An 18,749-nucleotide genomic window follows, 5' to 3' on the forward strand; every position below is an offset into this window, starting at 1 on the left:
TAGATGGAACCCAGGTCCCTGGCTCCCGACCCAGTACCTTTCTAGGCTCTTGGGTGCAGTCTGTGGCCTGGTGGTTAAGAGGGCAGGCTCAGAAGGCAGGTGGTGGATTCAGACTCCAGCCATGCCACTTGCCAGCACAGGGTCCTGAGTAAGTTACTGCACCTCTCAGAGCCTTGGTTTTCTCATCTGTAAAATAAGACAACAATACCACCTCATGGAGCCATGAAAATTCCATGAGAAAATGTGGGTAGAGAGCTAAGACGGAGGTCGTGAACCCCCTCCCTAAACATTAGCTGTTAGGATGATGGGAGTAGCTACAGAGGGCCAGCGTGCTGGGGCAGTCTTCCAAGAGGAAGTAGCCTGGGGCCTTGTGGGATGCGTAGGAGTCTAGGTGGTCAGGAGGCGGAGCCCTTTGTCTGGACTTAGGCTGGAGGGCTGCTCTCCTCTAGCCGCTGTGGTTCTGCTTTGCTGGGTCCTAAGAACCTCTGCTGGGAGGTTTTTCCTGTTGGCAGGGGAGCCCCACTGCCAAGAGCAGGAAGAAGGGCCTCCCAACCACATTGTCCTGGCTACTTCCCCCTCGTGAGCAAAGTTGCAGCCGGAGGCCTGGCAGCTCGTGAGACATTTCTCAGCCCTGAGGTTGTGTTCAGGGCTACACACAGGCTTGGGTGTCCCTGGGGCAGCTCTAGTCAGTGGCCTCCCGGACTTAGAAATGAGTCTGGGATGAAGAACCACACCGGGTGTGGGGTGTGAAAGATTGTGACGGGAAAAGAAATGAGATAGGGTGATATGTCCCTTTACCAAAGGAACCAGAAAAAAGCCAGAAAGTCCTCAAAACAGGAGAAGTAGCTGTCTTAGCCCCCGACCCGTGGCTGTCCAACGCTCCTGTGCGAAAGAGCTCGCTCAGATCGCAGCTTCCCGTGCCTCCCCGCAAGGTTCTGATTCAGGTCCGGACTCTGTGTGTAAACAGACACTCCCAGTGATTCGGCTCTCCGTGGTTCATTGGAGAAACCCGCCACAGAGTCCTCCTTCTCTGGGCTTCTCTCTGTCTACCGTACACGCAGTGCTAGCCAGCCTGGACATCTGACGCTCAGACCAAAGCAGATTAGAAGCCGCCCACCAGAAGGCAATGCAGTGGAGGCAGAGCATTCGACAGCAGGATGGAATGACAACTGACGGCCTGGTGGCAGTGGGAGCAGAGGGAGGGCTACGAGACCACCCAAGGCCAAGCTGCCGGGCCAGGAACGACCGAGTACTACGCGAGATTAGGCTCGGAAGCCCGCATCCTCTTTGCAGAAATAGACTCATCAAAATATTCAAATGGAAACTTCGGGTCATATAAGGAAGAAGTACAGCTGACCCTTGAACAACATGGAGATTGGAAGCACCCGTCCCCCGCAACAGAAAAATCCACGTATAATCTAAGTCAGTCAGTCCTCTGCCCATGTGGATTCCCAATCACATTTTGCTGAGCCCACAGATGCGTAACCCGGGATATGGAGGGCCGATGGTACATTTATTGAAAAAATCTGCGAATAAGTAGTCTGGCTCAGTTCAGACCTGTGCTGTTCAAGGCCCACTGTACATGATGTACACCTGAGACACTAAGGAAATCTGTGAGGCTTTGCTGGCGTGGGTAGGAAATAGTGAGAGAGAAAGCTGAGCAGGAGCCCATTTACAGCCTTCCTCTTTTACCCAGAAATTTTCAGGTATGTGGTGTAATAATGGTCACTCCAGTTTTTTTAGTGTTTCCCATATTCTGGGAATGTAGCATGCCTTTTTGTTATATAACTTTATCAGCCACCATCATAACAGATAAGAGGCAAAAGGCCCCAGAAGGCAGAGCCCAGGCCACACAGCCAGCCGTGGGGCTGGGAATCAGCTCTGTGGGTCCCCAGAGCCCAGCCAGCTACTGCGCTGTATCCCTTCCTGCCTGGTGGTGCTGGGTCAGGGAGGCATCACCTGCAGCTCTGTCCTGGAGCCTCGGCTGGGGACCTCTGTATTCCTTTCAGTGGACTGTAGTCCATATGTGGTGCAGCCCTGCTGGGGTGCCGATGCTGTGTGACATGTGGATGTGGTCGCACATCGGGCCGTCTGGAAGGGAAGAGGCCCGTGGCCTTTCTTCTCCCCTGGGCCCCTCTCTGGAAGACTCTGTCTGCTTCTTCCCTTCTGGCTCCCATCCCTGACTTCAGCCTGCGAGTGCTTCAGGGAGCTCCTGGCCTTCACCATCACCCTAAGCCTTTGTGGGGCCAAAGCAGGTGCCGAGAACTCAGTCCTGCCAGCCTTTAGACTTGACCTCTGCCTGCTGTTTCGCTGCAGCAAGATTCACCTGTTTCTCAGTGAATTAGCACATGAGCCTTCCGGGAAGAAAATCCCATCCCCGTGGGGGTACAGGGAGATGGGGGGTTGCTGTGTGATCCCCAGCAAACCTCTTTCTCTCTGAGCCCCAGCATTTTCATCTGAACTCCACTGGCAATGAACCTGGGACAGACACTAGGAGCTACAAGATTTCAGCTGCGCACGGCTGTTGTGACTGGCACCGAATCTCTTACCTCCTCTCTGTGCACTTTGAATTGTACCAAATTGCTTGTCCAAGCTCAAAACCACCCCCCACTCCCCTCAAGTGTGTCATAAAGACAGGAAATTTTATTTTTAAGCCCATGGCATCCCAGTATAGAAATAGGTATGGCCACACCACCCTGAACGCGCCCGATCTGGTCTGATCTCGGAAGCTAAGCAGGGTCAGGTCTGGTTAGTACTTGGGTGGGAGAAACACTCCCTGGTGTCTTTGATGTTCACCCAACTGTGGTAGCTCACGTTTCTGGGTTCTTCTCCTCACAGTCTGAGTGCATCTGGCGGGCAGGCTCAGCTGCTGTCTTGGGAAAGGGTCCCCTTTCTAAGGTGAAATGTCCTGCCTGCTGTGTGTCCTTAGAACCTGGAGAGTGACACAGCTCAAGAGGGTGGGCAGGGCTCTGCCACAGGCAAGCCTGTGAAACTTCTGTCCTGACACTGCCTTAAATAACACCCCGATGCTGGAGGAGAACCAGGACTGGCCAGGGTTCTCAGCTGGGGTGACCCCAATTTGAGGGACATGTGGCAATATCTGGAGACACTAGGTTGTCACAACTGTCGGAAGTGCTAGGACTTCTAATGGGTGCTTCCGAACACCCTGGGACGCACAGGATGGCCCCACCACAAAGAATCCTCCTGCCCCATGTGTCAGCAGTGTTGAGACTGACACATCCTGAACTAAATTCTGATTAGGCAAGGGGTCCCCTCCTTCCTGTGACTTTAGAGGAACAGGGACCTGCCACGTGCCCTGACTGTGGAGGTCTGAACCCTTTCTTGATGGCAGGTCCATCTCCAATGTCCTGTAGTGACCGGTCTTGTTAAGTTCCAAGATGAGAGGGGCTAAGAGACCTGGCTAGAGCCACACAGCAAATTATGGACAGAACTGGGGGTTGAATCCCTGTCGTGTTCAGGGCTCACACGCTAACGGCGCGGTATTCCTCTTTCCTGGTCCACACGGCTTGCCCCTCTGATTGTATGTGAGCTCCTTAGTGGCAGAGAGCACGGCTTGCTGCTCCTTGTATCCTCCACGCCGGTGCCCATCACACGCAGGTGCTCATTTGCTGTTGGGTGAATGCACGCGGCCAGCACCTGTCCAGAGCCGGACCAACGCGGATACCGCTGTCCTCGTGAAGGGAAACACGGGCATAGCTGCCGCTCTGGAGCTCCAGGAGCGGCCTCGCGTGGGTTGTGTATGATGCACTGCAGCAGGGTCCCCAGCCTCCGTCTGGCCAGGCTGGCCATGGACTGGTACCTGTCTGGGCCTGTTTGGAATCGGGGCTGCACGGCAGTAGGTGAGCTGGAATGTAATGTGCTTGAATCATCCCGAAACCATCCCCCTCCCCGCTCTCGCCCCCAGTTGGTGGAAAATTGTCTTCCACAGAACTGAAACTGGTCCCTGGTACCTGGGGACTGCAGCAGTATAGAATAAGGGAGGGGGCTTAATGCTGCCTAAGGGGGCTGGGGAAGGAGGCTCTGTCAGAGTTCTCCAGGCCTGTGAGAAGCAGCCGGTGGGGACGGGGATCCTGGAGGGCTGAAGCGCTCGGGCACTAAAGCAAATGAGAAGGTGACCGCCTGAAACCTCAGGGGAGAAAACTGAAGAGAGATTTCTCCAAACCTGCGCCATCCGGGCCTGTGCTTTCGACAACTGATTTCCAGAGAGAGAGGTGAGTGTTTTGTCAAGTTCCTGGTTGCAGAGTGACAAATGGGCCATTGTTTGGGAGCCCTGAGCCAGCCTGGGCCCCAGGGTCACCTACGTCACTGGTGGGGGCGGGGAGGCACACGTTGCTTACCTGTCAGGCTTTGCTGTTCCTGGCTCCGACCTGGGGGGAACACAGGTTTAAACACACCCAGGCTCTCAGCAGGGTGGCTGGGTGGGAATGGCCCTCTTACCTCACCCCCATTCTCTTCAGGGAGCCAGAAGCCCTGCTCCCAGGGTCTTCCTGCCAGGCTCCTGGAATTGCGCTGAGCCTGGTGGATCCGTGTGAGAATCAGGGAAGGGCTTTGAAATGTTTGGAGGCCTGAACCCCTGCCCAGTCTGCGGTGGAGTCCCTGCCATTCTTGTCTGACTTTAGCGCCAACTACCTGTGCAATCCTGCCCAAGTCTGTTCCCTTCATTGGACCTCAAGTTTGGGGGTGGGCCTTGGTCGGTGTTTCCTCTGCCTCCTTCAGGGGGCCACAGTGGGGATCCGGTGGGGATCCGGTGATGTCGGCTTCGCAGAGGTGTCTGGGTGGCACATAACACCGCGTCACTTCAAGGCGGCACTGCGAACTCCCCTAAGGGAGCCCGTCCAAACACAGTTTGAACTGTGTCTGGAGGTCCGCCAAGACCCTGGTGCACCACTAGCTAGTCTGAGACTTGGGAGCGTGGGAGAGAAACCAGCAGAAAGGTACTTTGGTATTTATACACTTCTTATACGGAACCCCAAGCCAGTGTGTGCCCATTGTCCTGATAGAGCCTGAGAACAGCCTTGAGGGAGGTGGGTGGGTGACAGCACCCCTGCTTCTCAAAGGAGAAACCGAGTCTCAGGGAAGAGGAGGGACTTACCTGGGGTAGCTGAACACACACTCGGCACAGGAAGGATTGGGCTCAGGGACTCTCCACCCCAGCGCTCTTCCCTTGAAGAGAAGGAGTTGGGGAGCAGGAGAAGGGAGCCCCATGTGAGTGAGTGGTTTCCTGGGGGGTGCAGCCACATCTGGAAAGGAGGGAGGGCTGGGCTTTGGGCCCTTGCTCCCTGCACAGCAACGAGGGCCAAATCCACGGCACCCCCCCACCCCCCACCCAGGCCCTGATCGCCACGCTGGCCACCGTTGGTGGTTGGAACAGGGGGACAGGAATGCTCCAGGGGTGGCCCGACACACAGGATGTGTCTCACCTCAAAGCAGAAGTGAGCCAGGGCCCACTTCCCCTTGCAAGGCCGGAGGCAAGTCGGACTGTCCTGTCACCATGGCCTCCGTCAGGAACCACAGACTGGCTGCCCCTGCTAGGGTCTGGGATGGGGGGGTGACGAAGAGAAGCCGACCTGGTCTGGGGACTGGCCCATGTCCACCTCCCACCACACACATCTTGAGCAGCGTCTCTTCACACACGCCTCCTCGGCTGGTGTGTTTGATCAGAAGATGCTGCCTCTCTATCAGGTTTTATGACTTAGCCTCTCAGGGAGATGGCCCTTTACATAAATCCCCTGTGTCCACAGAGTCTCAGCTAGCCCGTTGCTCCAAGAGGGAGATTCATTTATGGTTTATTTGCTCCTTCATTGTTCTCCCATCAACAAATATATTAAGAACCACCCATCTATGTGCAGGTACGGGAAGGAGAAGGACTATAAACACAAATTTACACAGATCCCTCTTGCTACGGCTGAAAAATAATATCGTTGTGCAAAATGCTGCAAAGGCCAAGGAGAGGTCATTGTGAGAGTTTAGATAGGGCCCCCAGCCAAGTCGAGGGGTCAGGGTGGCTTCTGGGGCATTTCTGATGGATGACAGGGTTTGCAAAGAGCAGAGATGGAAAGAGGGGCAACTCCTGGCTCCAAGGACCCTGAGACCTTTGCTGGGACCCAGGGAGAAGGAAGCAGAGACAGGGTCGCACAGAACCTTGCCGGCTGCTTCAGGGTTCCTGCTGGTTTGACGCATTGGCCAGACGAGGAGAGCCTGGAAGGCTGGGTGCCCTCGAGCAAGACTTTCCCTTCTCCTCTCAGTTTCCTCACCTTCTCCATCCTTGCAGGACTGTTGGAGAGCCTGTGGGTAAAACCACTTGCCCAGAAGTGGAGCCGTTAATCCCATTATTGTGACAGAACCAGAGGAGGCATCGGGGCTCCTGCCCCAGCTGCCCCTCCAGCAACTGCTTCCCCTTCCGTTCCTGCCTTCCCTCGGCGCTGCCTCTAAGAGACATGGAACCAGGTGCTGTCATCACCTTGGAACGCAGCGGCCCCAGCTCTGACTTGCTCTCTGAGGAAGTGTTTCTCTGCTGTCGTCACTGCCCATTGGCGGCCAAGTTCACGCACAGCCCGGAGAGGCTCCTGTCTACGGCTGTGGTCCCTGCCCTCCTGGCAGCCCCCACAGTGCCTCTGACTCTGGCTAGAAGACCTACTCAGCCTTTGCAGGCTTCTGGTTCCTGCAAAGGCAGCCATGGGCCGTGCAGGGGAGAAGCAGGGTGACATCAAGCAGGAGCCCTGGAACGGGCCTGCCGCAGGGCTGCCTTCTTCTGAAAAGGGTAGAGTCACCCAGACCCTTCTGGTCTAGGGAAGAATCCTTCTTAATTGACCACCCGAATGTGTGGGGCCCTGCCGGCTGCTTTGCTTGCAACAGGCCCCTGAGGGTAGGTATTACTGGCAGCCTTTTACAGATAGGCATTTGAGGACTGGGGTCGCCAAAGGTCACCCAGCAAGAGGCAGAGTCTGGATTCCACTCCGGGTTCCCACCATGACGCCCTGCTCCCAGTCCTCAGTGGCGGGACTTCGGGCTGTGTTCCGTTGTAGTTTTGTGTTGCATCTGGTGCGACTTCATTTGAAGAAGGTCTGGAAATGACGTGGGTGAACCGGAGCCTTGATGTCTTCCTCTGACAAGTGGCCAGAGGAGTGGAACCAAATGATCAAGCTGGAACTACCTCCGCGATGGGCGGGGCCACACCCCAGTTCAGGGAAAGGAAAGGGGGGCCTTGAGATGGGGAGCAACTTACCCAAGGCTATAAAGTTGGTCAGCACAGAGCTGGGCCAGCCCAGCTGCCCCGCAGTCCCCTTGGGTGACCTTCTTTCTCGCCCTCCCTTGCCGGCCTCTACACCTCTGTCTAGCCTTGACCCATCGGGGACCCCGGTCTGTGGCCTGAGTCTCTTTGCTGCACCTCATTCCCCTGTTACCCAGACTCCTACTCCTCAGTTCCATCTGCATGCCCGTGGCTCTCAGCCTGAGATCTCCAGCCCTGGCCCGACCTCTAAACTCCAACCTGTCTGTCCAGCCACCTTCCTGGCCATTCCTGGGAGATCTGAAAGGATACCAAGGTAGATATGTCTAAAACACAACTCCTGATTCGGCTGTGTCCTCCCAGCTCCCGCCCAAATCTGCTTCTCCCACAATCTTCACCATTTCAGTTGCTGTACCATCATCTTCCCGGTTTTTCAGGCTGAAAGCCTTGGAGGCGTATGTCCTTGCCACAACCCCCACATCTAATCCATTTGCAAAAATGTATTGCAGTCTGACCCTCCTCCCTTGTCCACCCTCATCTGATGCAGTGGCAACCTAACCGGCCCATCTATGAGGAGAATAAGAATTTACTCTCCTCACAGCAACCGGTGTGCTCTCTTAAACACGGAACGTGTTGCGTCATTTCCCTGCTTGAAAATGCTTTTGTGAATGCCCATCAATTCAGGATGAAATCCCACCTCCTTGCCATGGCCCACAAGGGCTTCTGGAAGCTTCTGTCTCCATTCTCATAATTCAGAATGAGGCAATGTTTCCCCTTTCTATTCCATGAACACCCCAAGGTTGCCCCTGCCTCAGGCCCTTTGCACAACTCTTCCCTATTCCTGGAATCCTCTCCCCAAGACCATGGCCCAGGTGCTTCCTCACTGTTGGTGTCACTTGTTGCCTTCCCTGACCACCCTGTCCAGAGAAGCACCACCAACCCCTCTGTCTGCCTGTCGCTGCCTGTCACGCTGCCCCTGTTAGCCTCCCTCCAGCGCTTGTCATCGCCTGAAACCACCTGCACTGTGTGCATTGTCTTTGCTCCTCACTGGGATGTAAGTTCCAGGGTTGATTTCCTCCCTGCCGTGTCCTCAGTACCTACCACAGGGTGCCTGACAGCGGAGGTGCTGTTCACGGGACCAAGTGCTGCTCACGGGACCAAGGGCCCGAGTTACCAGTCAAGGTTGTTCTAGGCCGCTGTCCCCAGACTCTCTTCTGTAGGACAGCACTCCCTGTTCTATGACTTCTGTAAGACAGTAGTTTCTGCAAGTCTCTCGCTTACCTGCCGGCTCTACCACCACTAGCTGTGTGACCTTAGACAAGTTTAAGGTCATCCTTCTGCGCCTCAGTTTTGTCCGCTGTAAAGTGGGGATAATAACAGGGCCCACCTCAGAGAGCGACCGTGAAGAGTCAATGAATGATTGTGTACAGAGTGCTTCAAGCAGGGAGTGGGACACAGTCAGCATCCTGTAACGTCGACGCTATTATTGGTTTTATTATTGTTATTATCACCACCATCACCAGTTTTTAAAAACTGATAGGGACTCAACACATAACATATTAGTTTCAGGTGTACAACGTGGTGATTCAACATTTGTATGTAATGCACACTGATCACCGCAATAAGTCTAGTTAACATTCATCACCAGTCTGACTCCTGGAAGAGGCAACTGTTGTTTCCTCTCTGCCTTCAAGTAATATTCCATCACGCCCCTTTGCCTGCTGGGTACCCCTCAGTGGCTTCCTGTCTCCCTTAAGAAAGAGACCAAACCCTTTGAAGTAGCCTGTGAGGCTCGTGCCTATCTTGCCAGTCTCATCTTGCACAACTTTCTTTTTTCAATTTATTTTTTATTTTTATTTTTGACTGTTCAGGCTGTTACAGTTGTGTCCGTTTTGTTTCTTCCTTTGCCCACCTCCCTCAGTTCCATCCTCTCCCCTCCCTCTGCCAGTCCCCACATCGTTGCCCACATCCATGGATTATGCATATACGAGGTCTGTCCGGAAAAAGCCCAGCTATTGTTAGTACAACGAGAATGGTTTGTGTGACATCGATGTAACCTGGCAGCCAAGGAGAGTGGACTGGAATGCCCATGCATGAATAATGATGACTTCACTGTACTAGTCAGTGGGGGTGGTAGACACCATTGAGTGAGCATGTGTACTGTGTGGCCCTCGCATTCAAAATTACTGAGCACGTACAGCTACAAATCTTCCTCAAATGTTACATTAAGTTTGAACACTCCTCTGAAGAAACTATTAGGATGATTCATAAGGCCTCAGCTATGGACCACTGGTGACTGAAAGCTTCGTCACAACAACACGCCCACTCATGCGTCACAACTCATGCAGAATTTCTTGGTGAAACATCAAATCACCCAGGTGACTCAGTCCCCATACAGCCCAGATTTGGTGCCCTGGGACTTCTGGCTTTTCCCCAAATTAAACTCACCTGTAAAAGGGAAGAGGTTTCAGGAGATTCACAAAAACATGACAGTACAGCTGATGGTGACTGGGAGAACTGTGTGAGGTCCGAAGGCGTCCCCTCCGTCTCTGGAGGGGACTGAGGCGTCATTGTCCTATGTACCTGTTTCTTGTATCTTGCATCTTCTTCAATAAATGTCTCTATTTTTCATAGCACATGACTGGATACTTTCTTTTTTTTTAAAGATTTTATTTATTTATCTTTAGAGAGAAAGGGAAGGAGAGAAGGAGAGAAACATCAATGTATGGTTGCCTCCCGTGAGTCCCCCGCCGGGAACTGGCCTGCAACCCAGGCATGTGCCCTGACTGGGAATCGAACCTTGAATGTGTGGTTCGAAGGCCCGCACTCAATCCACTGAGCTATGCCAGCCAGGGCCATGACTGGATACTTTCTGCACAGACCTAGTATGTTCTTTGGTTAATCCCTTCACCATCTTCCATCTATTCCTTCTACCCCATTCCATAGCTATCAGTCTGAGCCATGTATCTATGCTTCTATTTCTATTTTGTTTATTAGATTCTGCATGTAAGTGAAATCATGTGGTATTTGTCTTTCACTAACTGGCTTATTTCACTTAGCATAATATTCTCCAGGTTTATCCAGACTATTGCAAAAGGAAAGAGTTCTTTCTTTTATCCTGCTCATCTTGTACAGCTTTCCCTGTCGCTGGACCCCCTGTGGTCACAGTGGCCTCGTTTTGGTTCTTTATGTGATTCATGCTCACACCACCCCGGGGGACTGCCTGGAATTTGCTTTCCCTCCTTCTTCACTGGATCCGTGTCTGTTCTTCCTCCAATCTCAGCCGGGTCATTATTGTCTCAGCCTCCCATGACCACTGACCAGGGACTTTCCTTGTTCCACACTCTCAGGACAATGTGTACCGTGGTTATAGCACTTAGGAAGTCATAAGTTGTATTTATTTCCTTCAGTTGGATCAATATCTGACTTTTCTTGTAGACTCAAAGCTTCATGAGAACAGAGACCAAGTCATTCTTTGCCCCTCTTAGCACTCCCAATGCTAGCAGAGTGTTTGCATGTAGGAAGTATTCAATACATAGTGAATGAATGAGGAAATGAATGGGTGGCGAGAAAGCCCTTGGGTTGGAGGGTAGCCCTTCAGGTCAAGCACAGACACGCCCTAGGAGAAAATCAGCTGCCTGTGCACAACCAACTGGCCTTTCTCGCCAGCCTCCAGCCGTGGAGGCGGAACAGTCCCCCTGACTTCCAGTAGGTTCCTGTCACTAACAACGTGGCTGGGGCAGCCTGGGCCTGCCGTGCTGTTTCCACGAGGAACCCACAGAAGCATGAGTAGGGAAAGGCTTCGCTCAGTGAAGTGACATAAAAACTGGACCAAAAGCTGGGGCTCTTCGGAGGAGTCTGGCTCACTTCCTGAGCTTGCCAGACATTTCCAGCCTTTCCTTCCCTCTCAGAACAGGGTAACTCGGGGGTCCTGATGGTGGAGCGCTCTGTTCTGTTTTTGGTTTTTTTCTTCTGGCTGATGGTGTTTTCTTTTCTGGCTGATGGTGTTTTCTTTTATTGGTTGGAGCTGAGGTCCTTGCAGGCCACAGACCTGGGCCATCCCCCACCCCCCAGTCTGCATCAGGATGCAGCAGAGTGAGAGAAACCGGGACAATGTTGGGAGTATTCATAAAGCTCAATTAATTTTCAGATTGTCTGCCCTACTTTTCATGCATCAGGATGCTCTCACTTTATGAAACAAGGGTGATGGGGATGGTGATAGGTTTTTTTTTTCTTTTTGATGTCCTTGTTTGTCAAATCACCTACTTATTTTTTTTTAAATGTACTGGTCTGTGGACGGCGGCTGAGCCAGGATGAGAACCAGGGTTTTCTAGTTCAGGTTACTGCTCTCCCAGCTCCGCAGCCTTCCCTGGAGGGGTAACACGTAGGGAGACATGAGAGCTGGCTGTAAATTATTGACAGGCTGCCATGTGGAAGAGGGGACATGCTTGTTCTAGTTGCACCCAGGGGACGGAATTGGGGTCACTAGGTGGCAGTTTCTAACAGGCACATTTCCATTGGTTTGGAATAAAGTTTCTGACAGGCAGGTATTCAATAATGGACTGGCTGCCCCCCCTCCCGCAGTGTTCAGGTACAGGTGGAGCAGCTACCTCCAGGGCTATTGGGCACATTATTGGGGCTTGAGGTATTAATTAAGGATCTTACTCTTAGATCCAACCTGGTTTCAGCATCAGTCTCACCACTCACTCTGCATGACCTTGGACAGATCAGTTTCCTTCTGTTTAAAATGGGGGTCATCACGCCTCCCTCGGAGTCCCGTGAGGTTACACAGGAGGGCGTGCGTACAGCGCCCAGCTCACAGGTGGGCCTTCCATGAGATTTGAGCTCTGTCCCTGGGAGCCTCCCTAGAGTCCGGTGGAGAGGGGGAGACTCACAGAGAAAGAATAACGTGCAGCATATTATGAGCAAAAACCAACACGTGTGGCTAGACTTATGCGCTGGAGCATTTCTGAGGCTGGGAGACCAGGAGTGGGCGGATCAGGGGAGGCGACACCTAAGAAGGAGTGGGGAGCTTCCCAAGAAACGGGCACACAGTAGTCTCTGGCACGTGGTGCAGCTGACCCTTGAACAACATGGGTGTGAACTGTGTGTGTCCCCTGATACACAGATATTTTTCAATTGACCACAATTTGTGCGAGCCCCCAGTTCAAACCCACATTGTTCAAGGGTCAGCTCGGGCTGGGAATTCTCCTATGCGGAGGTCTGATTGTTGTGAAACATGGATTTTCAACTGTGCAGGAGGTCAGCACCCCCAACCCCCACATTGTTCAAGGGTCAATATACTAAGGGTTATCCAGAATTAGCTATTACTATTATTACCTCAGTTCCAAGAGCACGACAATTACTCTTTCCTCAGGCTCCCACCTCACTGTGGACTCATTCCTGTCACATTGGAGATGCTTAGTGTCTGTTGAATAAACAGAGGGAAGATTGACTAGCCGGAGAACAGAGGGAGAGATAGATGGTTTGATCTAAGTAAGCTGGGAAACACGAGAGCATCCATAGACCCATCTATCATCCAACAACACCCACCCACATACACACATTCATCCATCATCCGTCATCTGTCGTCCATCCCTTCATCTATATGTTGTTTCAGGCAGGGAGCGAAGCAAGGTGACTGTCCTCACAAAGCTTACATCAAGTGGGGCAGGCTCACCCGTACGAATCCAATAATTACATGGATAATGTAAGACGGCAACTCCGATCACTGCTACAGAGAACGGGGGCACGCGGTGCCAAGAGAGCTTGAGACGGGGAGATTTGACCCTGGTTAGTGAGGTCAGGAAAGTTCCCCCAGGAAAGTGACCATTGAACTGAGCGCTAAAAGGTCAGCAGGAGTAAATGGTTGAGGGAGAAGGAAGAATGTTCCATTCAGGGAAGAAAGAGTGAAGCCAAGGGCAAGATGAAGTTGAGGGGGTCAGCATGACAATGCAGGGCCTCAAAAGTTAAGACTTTTGATATGTAACGGACTCATAAATACAGAGAACAGACCGGTGGTCTCCAGAGGAGAGAGGGGTTGAGGGACTGGGTGAAAAAGGTGGAGAAATGAAGAAGTACAAACTGGTAGTTACAGAAGTCACAGGGATATAAAGTATAGCACAGGGGATACAGTCAATTATACTGTAATAACTATGTGTGGGACCAGGTGGGTACAGGCAATATCAGGGGAGTAGTTTGCAAAGTACACAATTGTCTGACCACTGAGCTGAAACCAATACAAAATAATATTGAATGTAAGTTGTAATAACATTTGTTTTTGCCTTTTATCCTCAAAGTTTCTAAGCAAGTGTCAGGGGACATGGTCTGATTTGTACTTTTAAAAGATTGTCTGGCTGTGGTTATAAAAAAATGGAAGCGACTTGGAAAATAATTAAATAAAAAAATTGGAAAAAAAATGGAAGAGGGGGTTGGGAAGAGCAAGTGTAAAAGCAGAAAGCCTCTGAGAAGCCAGCATGGTTGTCCAGGAAATCCAGGGAAGTGGTGGGAGTGGATGACTTCAGGGCCATTAGGAGATAAAATGGACAAGACTGGGTCTTGGATTTGGTGGGAAGGATGAGGGCAAGGGAGTTGTCCAGGATGACACCTAGGTTTTGAGATAGAACTGTTGCCAGGCAACAGAGTGAAAGCCAGGGGTGAGCTGGGGAGAGCTGGGGAGTGGTGGGACACACTTTCCCTTACCGTTGTGATTATGCCTGTGTTTGCAAAATAAGGGGTGTTGAGAGTGTGGGCATGTCTGAGGGTGAGAAGGCTCTGCAGAAGGGGTTTGTGGGTTGCTGGCTGGCACGGGGGGCCTGGGAGCTAGGGCTTCCAGTCATGGCTCTGCAGCTCTGTAGCTGTGTGACCTTGAAGGGGCAGCTTCATCTCTCTGGGGTTCAGCTCTAAAATTGATGGCCCTGCTGGTCTGGCATTTCAAGGGCACAAAGCAACCTGAGTCTATTTTGTGTCCATTGGCACTATTGACAGGGCTCCCCTTGGAAATTTGTTCCTTGTAGATCCACTTAATCCAGAGCCTTAAGGTCCAGACAGCATTAAGTCTGGACTGTGGGATCTGACAAGAACCACAGAGCCCATTTGCTCCATCTTTGAATTTTATAGAGAGGGGCAGCACCTCTCTGACCCGCATCTCCATCCTCCAGCACTACCCTGCATGTGGGAGAAGAGGCAGAGCAGTTTGTGCAAAGCCAAAAAGCTAAAGGGAGGAGGAGTACCACCTGGGGGTGAGCCCCACGTTCCTTTTCTCTGATGGTGGGGATTTTCTGCAGCTGACACAGCCATTTCTTAGGCTACATGGGGCTGGGCAGAGTTGCAATGAGGGACTGAGATCATGGACATAGGTGATGCTGAGTGTCTGGGGAAAAGAACGATGAAGGGGACATCTGAAGGTGTGCCCTGTGAAGCTGGGTCCTTTCAGACTCTTTAAAGATGCCTCCTTTCATGCATCCCTGCTGTGACACCTGAATGTCCTCCCTGGGCTGCAAGATGCTCTTTGCAAGAAAAAGAATGCAGAAAAACCAGCCTACCCCCTGCAAAAACCTGGTTGGAACCTCGGGCTGAGGTTTCCATGGTGGCTCCACTCTGCTGCCCTTCCCATTGGCCAGGCATTCTGCTTCAGCTTTAGCAACAGAGGCTCAGATACCCAACTCCTTCCTGATTGGCCAGGCTGTGCTGCAGTGCCATGGCAACAGGGGCAGAGGGACCAGTCTCTGCAGAACAACTTGAGTCACCATCTACCTGGGGTGGAGTTGAGAGGCAGGGAGGGGAGGGGGATGCAAAGAGGAATAGGTAGCCCCTACCTCCTCTCACAGTCAGGTGGGGAACCCTCCTCCTTGGTTGCCCAGGCTGGTGGGCTTCTCTTTATCTCATCTATCATATATCTAGCGGCATCTTCCCAGCCTTCCTCTCCGCCCCCCTGGGATTCCTGTCTTTGCAGAAGTAAAAGCAAACCTCTGGCAGAGGTTAACTTATTTGCCCAAAGTCTCATAAATTGCAAGCCAGCATTTGAGCCCATAATATATTGCCTAACTTAAGGCTTTATAAGGCTTAAGGCTTCATAGAGAATCCAGAGGTCCTTTTTCTCTTTTAAATAAGCTTTGTTTTTTAGAGCAATTTTAGATTCACAGCAAAATTGAGGGAAAGGGAGAGATTTCCAACAGTTCTGAGTTTGGATAGGAATCCCCCTTTTCTTCATTAAACAGCTAATGCTTTCCAAAGCACTCCATCATCTGAATTGTTATCTGATTCTCCCAATAACCCAATGGGTTTGGGAAGTCAGGGATAAATGACCCACTTTATAGATGAGGACACCAGAGTCCAGAGAGGTCAAGCAGTTCATTCCACATCACACAGCATATTAATGCCAGAGTTGGGCTGCCAACCACAGCCTCCAAAATACTTGTCAGGGCTCTAACTCCACATCATTGACTTATCCATATGGGGAGACTTCCAGGACTGGAGGGCTGCTCTGAGGAGTCCTCTCATCTGTTTAGAGAGCAATGCCAAGTAAAATCAGGTATTCTAATGTGGGCCGAGGGTTTTCCACCATAACTCTTGTCCCTACCTGGCAACTCCTAAATATGGCTCCAGTCCCCAGGAAGGGCCTAAGTTCACTGAAAACCTTGCTCTCCACCCCCGCCCCCACCCCGCACAGACACTGACAAGCTAAGAAATACTCATAAGCTTAATTACAATCAGTTTATGTGCTTGAACCTGTGCTGAAGCATGAGTCATCATCATAACCTTAGGTGTTAGGTCTTCATTGCCCAGCATTAATCGATGCAGAAACTGGTGCTCAGGAAGGTTTGGCGGCAGGCCAAGGTCACACAGGTAGTTTGCCGTGCAGCCAGAATTCCAACACGAGGCCGCCCGACTTGCAGGCAGGCTGCCTTGAGCAGGGGTGATGCTTTCTCTGCTCCCACAGAATGTGGACGGGTAGCTCAAAGAGGCGTTGGAGAGCAGATTCTTTGGCTCTTGGCTGTGCATTTTATCGCCCGTTGAGGCTGTGGCTAGACCTACTTTTTTGGCACTGGAAAAAAAAGCAGGCTCAGAGGATCTGCTCTGTGTTAGGGACTTAAAAGTCCTTGGCCCTGCGGAGCGGCTCAGTGGCCCCCAATGCCGCCTCATTTCTCAGCTTTGCCATTCTTCAGGAAGGCATGACTGAGCTGCTGGTAATTGGCCGTAGATGTGGATGAGAGAGAACCCAGTGACCTCCTTGCTCTGAATGGGAGCCCCTGCTGATTGTAAACATTTTGGCAGCTTCCTTTTCTTCCTGCTTCACTCAGGCCCCCTGGAGCTCTTGCCCCTGAAACACAGCCCAGCCACCTGGCCAGGCCTCCCCGCTGAAGGGCACTGGTTGTAGATGATGCAGCACGGTGGAAGTCACATCTGCCACTCTGCTTCCTTAAGTGCCACACCAGCAAGGGGAAGGCACACAATTTCCCCACTGCCAACATTTTGCAGCACCTTCCCTGTGCCAGACACCACACAGGCACTAGGTAGAAGGCAGGGGGCAAACGGTCATGATCCCTGCCCTCACGGAACCTGCCAGCTAGTGGAGGAAATGGACAGGAAGTCCGCAAGTGAATAAATCATGATTTCAGATAGGGATAAATGCCTTGTGCAGGATGATGGGATAACAGGGTCGAGAGTGGCTGGCCGTGGGGGCTGGGGGTGTGCTGTTTCAGCCAGGTTGGTGGGGAAAGGTCTCTCTGAGGAGGTAACACATGAGCAGACACCGGAATGAGGAGGAAGCAGTTGTTTCAGTTACTTATGGCCGTGTAAGAAACCCAAACTGTGTAACAAGCCCCCAAACTTAGTGGTTTACAACCACTATTTATTATTTTTCACGAGTCCATGATTGGCCTGGGTGGGTCCTCTTTCCATTTCTCTGGTCTCACATGTGGCTGCATGCAGCTTGAGGCCCAGCTGGGCTGGAAGGTCCAAGAAGGCCTCGCCCTTGCATCTAGTAGATGGTGCTGACTGCTGGCTGGGGCACCTCAGCTGCCAGTCGCAGGTCCCTTATCCTCCCGTCAGCTAGGACAGCTGCCTTATGCAGCAGTGGAGGGGTGGGAGCATTCCAGGAGGGTGAAGGCAGAGCTGCTAGGCTTCTGAACTCATAAAGGGTCACTTCTGTCACTTTCTGTTGTCAAAGGAAGTCACAGGATCAGCTTGGACTCAATGGGTGGGGAAAGAGACACCCCCTCTTGACAGGGGCAGGGCGTGACAAAGTATTTGTGACCATCTCGATCTGGCCCATCATCGTGGGAAGATCTTTGAGAAGAGCATTCTTGGCAGAGGGAAGAGCAGGTGCAAAGGCCCTGAGAGAGAATGGGGTCCAGAGACCTGAGCCATGACCAGTGGGGGTTCCTCCACTTCCTCCTTGGTTTCCTCTTCTGTCAAGTAGGCACTAAGACTGCCTCCCTACCTCCTTTGTAGACATATAGGAGGCAGGAGGCTTCACTTCAGGGCAGGGTTAAGATTTTGCTTATTGACCACTGAGTGAGAGGAGAATCGAACACAGGTTTGGCATCCTCCGAGCTCACCAGCATTTGCAGACCTCCGTCTGAGGGAAGTCATAGTGCTAAGTACCACAGGTAACAGCAGAGTCCGAGGGGTGCTACTTTGCTGAGCTATGGCCTGAAAAGCTCACTTACTGAGCAGGATGGTGACTGAGCTGGAAGGATTGTGGGCCCCAGGAAGGCCTGAAGGAGGTGGGATTCTAACAGGACCTTATAGGGCACATAAGCTTTGGGCTGAAGTAGGGGAAACTGCTGATAGGGCAAGAGCAGGGGGTTGTAAAACTTTGTAATTCAATGTAACAAATGCTTGCTGAACCCCGACTGAGTGGCCAGGACAGACAGAGGGCCTGCCCAAGGCATGGTGGGGATCCAGAGGAGGCAGCACCCAGGCCCGGAAAGCCAGGAAGGCTTCCAGGAGGAAACAATAACATTCTAGAGGCCTGAAGGATGAGTCAGGTCAAGTGCCGTGGGGCAGAGGGAGGAGTAGGAGGTACTGAGAGTGTCCCAGTGGAAGGAATAGTATCTGCAAAGGCCAGTGGGGCAGGGGAGCTTGGGATTTTCAAGTAAACGCAGAGGGTGCCTGAAACAGGGTTCTCGTGGAAGGGGGGGAAAGGTTGAGCTTGGGGCCGAAATGGCCACATAGACCCGTGAAAGTCTCTGACCTTTCTCCTGAAGGGGATTTGTCCAGGATTTCCAGATTTAGCAAATAAATACAGGTTGTCCTGTTAACTTTGAATTGCAAATAACAAAAATATTTTTAGTATAATTATGTGCATGAAATATTTGGAGCACTTTCATACTAACAAATTATTCGTTGTTTATCTGAAATTCAGTTTTAACTGGGCCTCCTGTGTTTTCTCTGGCAGCCCTAAGTGGGGGACCACAGAAGGGTTGTAAGCAGGAAATGACACGGTCAGATTTACATTTGGGAAGCTCCCAGAATGTGTGGGAAACATACTGGA

Source organism: Sturnira hondurensis, unplaced genomic scaffold (genome assembly GCF_014824575.4).
Source record: "Sturnira hondurensis isolate 20B ecotype Veracruz unplaced genomic scaffold, ASM1482457v3 Scaffold0007406, whole genome shotgun sequence".
Lineage (NCBI taxonomy): Eukaryota > Metazoa > Chordata > Mammalia > Chiroptera > Phyllostomidae > Sturnira > Sturnira hondurensis.